The sequence below is a fragment of the Puntigrus tetrazona genome, chromosome 19, assembly GCF_018831695.1.
Source record: "Puntigrus tetrazona isolate hp1 chromosome 19, ASM1883169v1, whole genome shotgun sequence".
NCBI classification, from domain to species: domain Eukaryota; kingdom Metazoa; phylum Chordata; class Actinopteri; order Cypriniformes; family Cyprinidae; genus Puntigrus; species Puntigrus tetrazona.
Window position 1 is genome coordinate 7,995,503 of NC_056717.1, and position 6,879 is coordinate 8,002,381.

Consider the following 6,879-nt stretch of genomic DNA (forward strand, 5'->3'; position numbering starts at 1 on the left):
GAACAAGTTGTCGGGGCAGGACCTACTGTAGCAAAGGATCTGTTTAAATAGTCAGCAGCCTTCAGTTTGCCATGAAACCTGGCAAAACTATTGTTTACTACTTGCTATTGCTAGTTGGAGGCAGGTGGTTTATAATTTAGAGGAGAGACATTGTTATTCCAAAGAGCGCTTTTATTTGTACAAACCTCCCCCCCAAAAAAACATGTACCTGCAACATGAGTCATCAATAATTTAATGTGTTTTCTTGGAAGAGAAACACTGCATTTTAAGGAGCTAAAGTCAAAACAAATTACTTATTTAGTCACCCTCATGTCATTCCAAATTAAGAGATGTAATATTTTAATGGTTATATTTGTTTTTTTTTTTATATCCAGCTCACTTTTAAGTAAAGTTTATGTTTTAAGTAAGTTTAAATTAGGAGTTTTTAAAAGTTTAGAATATTTCCCATACTTTTGAAAATCCAGATTTAGTATCCTAATAAGTGCTTGTCATCAAACCTGTAAACACGATGGCTTTCTTCTTTTATGAAGTTTTGGCGTCACAGCATCTTTGTTTCCAGGCGGAACGTTAAAGAATGCAAGACGACGTCTCCTGGAAATCCTATATAATTCAACCAATACGGCGACTGAACTGTTTGCACTTGTGTGTGACGTCTTGAGCCTGAGACTATGTCCTTGATGAATTCCTCTTCAAAACCTGTGTGCTCTAATAAAAACAAAGGGAAGCATTGAAATATGCCTTGCAATCTTAAAGCTTACAGACTACACTGTGTGCACTCATCAAGCAGATACATTTACTTACAACTTTGTCCAAGCTCTGCAATTTGAAAGTCATTTCCATTTTGTATGTGTATTTCTTTGACGGATACAACTGCAAAAGGACTTGATGTGATCCATCCTCAAGATTGTTGAACCATGTGCTGATGTTCATTCGTTCTAGAATATGATAAACACAGAAACGTGTTAACAACACTTTAAAATATTAAACAAACACATAAAATATTGTCAGTTAAAGTCAAATGGCATGACAAGTTTACGTTTCAATTACCAAAGCCATACTTTACAAACCATAAAAGGTTTTAAAACCACTTAACACATTAAAAAGCTAATTGTTTGTGTCCACGCTTATTCCAGATCGGTTTAAAATATAAACTATTATTACTGTTAATCAAAAGCCTATAGTTTTGAACGTTTGTACAGTTTTGACAGGAATAAGTTACGTTAAAGTATATTACAATTATAAACATGCTTTTGCAGTATTTGTTTAAGATAAATGCAGGCTTGGCGAGCAGAAGGTAATTCTTTAAAAACGCTGAAAATCTTACTGTTCAAAAAACTATGTCTGATTCAATATACTTACAACCATATATTCGGTATATTTACGCAGCATTAGTGGGTTCAGGTGAGGCACTTCAATATATAAATGTACTTCAGTAACGTGAAAGAAGAGTTTAACTTATCCTGAACCAAGCTTGTAAACAATATCAAATGTACGCGCCCCAACCGAACTCTGGAGAGGCTGCTAATGCTTTTTGATTTTAATTTGACAAAAGATGACAGTTTGAGATTTTTTTTTTACCCTTAATTTGTCATCTACATCTACATATGTACAATGCATTTTACGGACGTCTTATAAATTATTAACGATTATAAACGCTGTCAAGTTAACAAAGGCATTATAAATCCATACACTTGTCCGTTGATCTCGCGCTCCGTTTGAATGTTCTCTAAAAGGCGCTTTCACTGCATGGTACGGCACGGTACGGTTCACTTTTTTGAGTTTTTTCCACTGGGAACAGTACCTTGTAGCCGGTACTTTTTAGTACCACCTCAGCAAGAGGACTGATCCTTTCAAGGATTCGGTTTACCGGGATTTTTTAAGGACGCTCCGAGTCTAGCCTTCGCAGGATTTCCTGATTGCGTCACCAGGTGTTCGCCATCGCAGCGCCTGTCGCGTAGCAACGGTACCGGAAGAGAACTGCTCTTGATGTTAACGAAAATGGAGAAAATTAATTGTTAGTTTTTTTTACTTTTAATGGTCAAATTACATTTTAAATGTGGGGTTTCGAAAACTTACTTGAACATTGTAATGGCGTGAAAAAAATAAAGCGGATCAATGTTGACTGATTTAAAAAAAATAATTTAAAAAATCTTTATTTTGTACATTAAAGGACCACGATGAACATATGTAAACTAAATATGTTAAATATTTAACCCTGTTAAGTTTTATGTAAGGTGTCCACTTACTGCCACTCGTCAACTGCAGACGTCACAGTTGCTAGGCAACAAGAACAGTCCTCCAAAGACTAGACCGGTCTGAATTTGTTAATATTCTAGCAAAAAAACTTTGTTCGTTTCATAATAAAAATAAAGTGATTTGTTATTTATCATAATAAATAAATGCAAAATAAAGTGGTGGGAGTGTAATAAAATACATTCAAATACAAATGAGAGTACTGAGTTTTCCTTCCAAGACAGCAGCACTACAAAAAAAAATTTACGTTTAACTGCCCAAAAGTAGCCTACATAAAGTATTTTAGCATATTCAGAAGTAAAATGAAGCATACAGTACATTAGTGCAGCAGTAATGTTAATGCAAGGCCATGATATGTTTTATTATTATTATTTATTTATGGAGATAAAACTTTTAACTAAGGTTTCAAATGCATGACGTTTTTCCTCAGTGCGTTAATGGTTACAGAAAGTACTAGCTACACAGAGCTTTTATTTTTTTATTTACAAATTATGCTTTGGAAAAATAAACAATTTCCACTATTTTTTGTTTTATTTACATGTATCTACTTATAAAAAATAAAACAATGCACAGATATTACTTTGCTTAATTTACAAATATAACCATCATCGCATATTTTGTTTGAAAAAAAGTCCCGCCTTCACCGGTGCGCTCTGAATTCTGGGATAGGGTAGGCCATCTGAAGTGTCCGAGTGTCCATCTGATGTATCCTTCAATTTGCCGGTGAAACGGAGGGAGCATTTGAAGTCGCATGAATTACGGCAGCTTCATCGCGCCACGGTGAAAAGGCCTTCAAATGCAGCCTTTGGAGGACATGACATTTTTTGGTAAAAATGTCACTAAGGGAGTCTGAAAAGTCACTAAATCAAGCAACAAAGTTGCTAAGTTAGCAATATCGTCCAAAAGATCCAAAACATGACATGCACACTCTGCTAAACACTGATTGGCCGGAGAGAACCGTTACTACCTGCGCCACTGAACTTGTGCGAGACACACACAGACCCACTAGATTTAAGCCATTAGATTTCAGCACAGCCAGTGAGGAAACGAGCATTTGTGTTTCAGGAATTCAGACATTCCTCTCGTTGATAACTGAGCAGGGGATCGAGCGAGAGCTTGATGGGGCGATAAAAGCGTTTTCCAGGAGCTAAGGCAGTAGAGGCAGCGCAACTTTAACGGCATGTGGATTATCCTGCCTACGCTAAAGTGGCAAAACTGGAGTGGAAACCCAAACCGAACCAAGCTGTACTGAACCGTGCCAAGCCACTGCTTTACCACGCAGTGGAAAAGCACCATAACACAGGCTCAAATAATACATATCAAACTATATTGTTATCGTTCTCCAGATAAGTTCAGCAGCTTACCGCATGGGAGAATATGTATGCTAATATTTATGTGTAAAATACTGTGGAACTGCATGTATTTCGAGCATTCATAATGCCATGAAAACAATACTGGCGTAACGTTATAACTAGCAAATACGGCTCTTACACTCTTTTTAGACAACATACGTAATATTTATTTGTGATGAAGTTCATCAAGATTGCTGACAAACATCTTCTGTCTGCAGCAGTCTTCACGAGATATCGTGAAAAGTGACACATGACGTCAGAGTTGAATTGATTCAACACATTTTTTTGTGTTGTGGAAACAAATACTCCAGCTCAGTCAACTTACAAACTAGCTGAGACAATGAAAACGTAAAATGTTAAGTTGAATGAACAAATTCAGAAGCTGCAAGTTGTGTCAACTCAACAAAAAATGTATTCACACAACTAAAATGCGTGATCATTGAAGTAAGTCACATTAATGTACAGTATTTGAACAAAAATCAGGATTTATCCTGATACCATCCAAAACAACACTTTGCCAGGAGTGTTTTCAAACTTTAGAGTGCAGTATATATATATATATATATATATATATATATATATATGTAGCGCCCCTACCTCCTTTTATACTGGCTTAGTAAGGAGCAGCACCAGGTTCAATAAACTAATGCCTAAGAGATGGTGTATTAAAAGGCCCTCTGACGTCACTGAACCATACACTTTTCTTTTAGACAGTTAATCAGAATAAAATATATACTCACAGTTTGACTGATCAAGAATAAACCCTTTAGAATAAATAAAACACTTGAAGTAGAAGAAAATAAACAGAATTTAATTCCAGTAAATTGAAAGAGTTAGAAATAGATTAACTTTCAAGTAGAATTAAGCAGTAATACTATAATACTATCAAGTAGTATTCACACCATCAAGATGATCTCAAATTGGATACAAACACCGTGGCCCACACACTCACACACACACTCTTATAACCCACACCGGAAGCAGGCCTGAATCGTCGCTTGGGTACGTAGTGGCCGTGGAAACAGAAAAACTGGCCTCTTCACTCTCCTGAGCAGCAAACAAATGAAAACCAGTGTACCTGGATTCCTTTTTGAACTGTGATACGATCGCTGAAACTCCCTGGTAGGCCTCCTGCAGATCCTCGTACTGCGCCGTCCCGGTGGCGATGTGGGTCACACTCCAACGCAGCCAGAGGAACCCCAGACCTCGCGGTGATCTGGAGCGCTATCTGGTTTCCTTCGGGACAATTACACGACGAAACGTCCAAAATCTCAGTCCTTCTGTCCTCGTTTGAAAGTTATTATCAAAAACACACTTTAAACACCGTCTGTCTCAGCACTCAAAACGAGTGGAATGACGTGACGCGTAACGGAAAAAAACGAACATGGAATATACGAACATAAACAACACAATAAAGTAAATAACTTGTGTATACACACGCACTATATACACTTAAAAGTATTAATTTGATGATTTATCAATTAATTTACTGTATTTCCTCCAGTATTTTCAGCTCAAATCTCTCCGATCAGCTCTATACTTTTCCGCACATCTCTTCTCTCCCTCATTAACCACTCACATCCCTTATTTTACCCGAGAGGGCGGGACTTAACACATACTACCCAATGAAAATAAAATTCATCCTAACATGTAGGGCAAAAGCAAGTTTCTTCACCTGTGCACCCCCAATCAATGTTAATACCAAACCTGGCATTCTTAAAGACACAAGCACACATATTTTGTGACTCAGTATAAACAAATGTTAGACTCATTAATATTTCAGTTCTGAATGAGACTGAATGAAACAAACTCTAAATGAAGAAACGTCAACCCACAACACTCCAGAATTATATTCTAGTGGGTTACATACTCCCCCTTCTAAACATCTCATGTCCCCATGAGATCACTTCTTAACTGTACACTTTAACTGTAGTTCTGGGCTCCATCTGAACACTTAACTGAGCACATTGAATGCACTGTGCCATAGGGTGACACCACACTGTGCTACAGTGTTTCTTTTCTGATTTTCCACCCTCAACATGTATAATCATTCCTCTATGAACCAGGGTTAGAGGTCGGTTAGTTGGCCGGCCCAAGCTTTTCATAGTTCAATTTGATTACAGGTCTTAGGTTTTTTTGGGGCGGGAATAAACAGTCTCTGCTACCTCTCTGTCAGCATTAGCTGTACGGGATCTCCCCTCTAAACCAGGATCTTCTCTTTCTTCTGGACTCTGATCTGGTTGTTCTCCACGGACCTCTTCAGTGAACATCAACTCAGCAGCTTCTGTATGAGGTCCATCCAATTCACCTCCAAGGTAAACTGTGTCCTCCACCGCAGATCCATCTTGTGCATCACTCTCTGGTCTGGGTTGTCTCTCTACCCTGTTTGAGTAGTAATACCACAGATCATCCTCGTCACTTTCAGACTCGGTTCTGGGTGCATATTCTCTTTGTGTCACACTCCTCCTCTTAACTCTTTCTTTTGTTTTCTTTCCACAGGTCCTGTCCTGGTCTCTGGCGGGCGCAGAAACTTTTCTTGGGTCTTCAGGAATGGACAACCTCACTTCATCCCCAACAGGTAAGATATGGTCTCGGTGTAACATTCTCATACTCCCCATACCGGATTCAGGTTTCAGGCGATACACAGGTAAGTCTTTTAACTTTTTCCACCACCAGGTAGGGAATGGAATTCCACTTGTCACCAAGTTTGTTCTTTCCTGTCAAGGCCAGATTTCGTATCAACACACGATCTCCGACAGCTAAGGTCTGGTGTTTTACTTGCTTGTCGTGACAACCGCTTGTTTTTCTGTTGACTTTTCTGGGAAGATTCCGCTGCTAATTGATACGCTTTCTGTAACTCTGTTTTCATTCTTTCGACATACTGTCGATGGCTACCAGCTCCTTTTCCATCAGGTGAAGTCCCAAAACACACATCCACCGGCAAGCGAGCTTCTCTCCCGAACATAAGATAGTACGGTGAGTAACCAGTTGCTTGCTCTTAGTACAGTTGTAAGCGTGTACTAAACTGTTAATGTGTTGACTCCATCTGCTTTTCTCTACAGGATTCAGGGTACCAAGCATGGAAAGTAGTGTTCTGTTGAATCTCTCAGGCTGGGGTCCTTGTGGATGATAGGGAGACGTCCTAGATTTTCTGATTCCCAGCATACTCAGGAGCTCTTTTATGAGACCGCTCTCAAAATCTCTTTCCTGATCGGAGTGAATCCGGGAAGGTAAGCCATAGTGAATGAAGAATTTGTCACACAATATCTTGGCA

At 38.6% G+C, this 6,879-nt stretch overlaps 1 long non-coding RNA gene across 1 annotated transcript; it reads right to left on the bottom strand.

Moving 5' to 3' along the window:
- Nucleotides 1-584: 584 nt before the first annotated feature.
- Nucleotides 585-1,755, bottom strand: LOC122323519. The gene is made up of 3 exons (XR_006247019.1): nt 1,690-1,755; nt 802-935; nt 585-705 (listed from the first exon to the last, which is right to left on the bottom strand). It is a non-coding gene; the product is annotated as an uncharacterized LOC122323519 (long non-coding RNA).
- Between the last annotated feature and the right edge of the window lie 5,124 nt (nt 1,756-6,879).